At 41.1% G+C, this 1,180-nt stretch overlaps 1 non-coding gene across 1 annotated transcript; it reads left to right on the forward strand.

Annotated features, from left to right (window-relative positions):
* The first annotated feature begins 376 nt into the window (after positions 1-376).
* On the forward strand, positions 377-448 carry trnaq-uug. Its single transcript has one exon. It is a non-coding gene; the product is annotated as a tRNA-Gln (tRNA).
* The last annotated feature ends 732 nt before the right edge of the window (positions 449-1,180 follow it).

Raw genomic sequence — 1,180 nt, forward strand, 5'->3', positions numbered from 1 at the left:
GTTTTCTCTGGGTTCTCCAGTTTCCTCCCACCCCCCCCAAAAAAGACTAAGACAAAGACCTTCCTCGTGGGTGTTCTCAGGTGGACTTTTGAAAACGTCAAACATCGAAAAGTTAGCTAGCTAACGATGGACCTCCACTTTTAGCCCCACTCATTGTGACCTGCTACCATTTCGTCAAACAAACGGCAGACATAGCAGATCACGATCATCGCAGGAAGAACCATATCCAGCTACACACTGGATGTGTGTAACAGTCTCTCAATGAGTACTCGTGACTCAATGAGCGTCTGAATAAATAAAAATAAAATTAAAAAAACCCATGAAGACTCTTGCTAACCGATTTAAATAAACTTCTTAGGAAGAGTGTGACGTAGTTGGTCCCATGGTGTAATGGTTAGCACTCTGGACTTTGAATCCAGCGATCCGAGTTCAAATCTCGGTGGGACCTCGTCCTTTTCATAAAAATAATTCATTGTTTTTTTTTATTAGGTATAAAATTTTAAATAAATTCGACTAACTTATGTCGACATTATTCACTCTAAAAGTAATCATTTTAAAGTCTCTGTGCTTGTAAAGAACAAGTGAGCAGGGAACCTGTCAATAATCAGTCAGAGTCAGAGTTTCTTTATTGTCATTCGCACCTCATGTGGTACATGTGGTGGAGCGAAATTATGTACACGGGGTCCCAGTTACATCCAACAATAAAATGTATAAGAAAAACAGTAATAACATCTAAGATATGAACTAAGAATAACATCAACTAAATATACACTAAGCACTCATAACATAAAACATTGAACATCAGCACAAACATGAACATGAGTCTGTGAGCAGATGTGCACGCATGAACACATCAACATTGAAACAGATCAGCAGCAACATGAAACAGATCAGCAGCAACATGATATGGTTTTTCACAGTGATTATTCTAGTTAGAGATTCATGAGTCTAACAGCCTCAGGGTAGAAGCTGTTCCTCAGTCTAGTGGTTCTACACTTAATGCTCCTTAACCTCCTTCCTGAGGGGAGTGGGGCAAAAAGTGTGTGTGCTGGGTGGGTGGGGTCCTTCATGATGCAGGTGGCCCTCTTCCTGCATCTGGAGGTGTAGATGTCTGTGATGGTGGGGAGACTGATTCCAACAGATTTCTGTGCAGCCTTCACCACTCTCTGCAAAGCTTTTC

This window comes from Nematolebias whitei, unplaced genomic scaffold (assembly GCF_014905685.2).
Source record: "Nematolebias whitei isolate Nwh7 unplaced genomic scaffold, NemWhi1 Nwh_scaf_16197, whole genome shotgun sequence".
Lineage (NCBI taxonomy): Eukaryota > Metazoa > Chordata > Actinopteri > Cyprinodontiformes > Rivulidae > Nematolebias > Nematolebias whitei.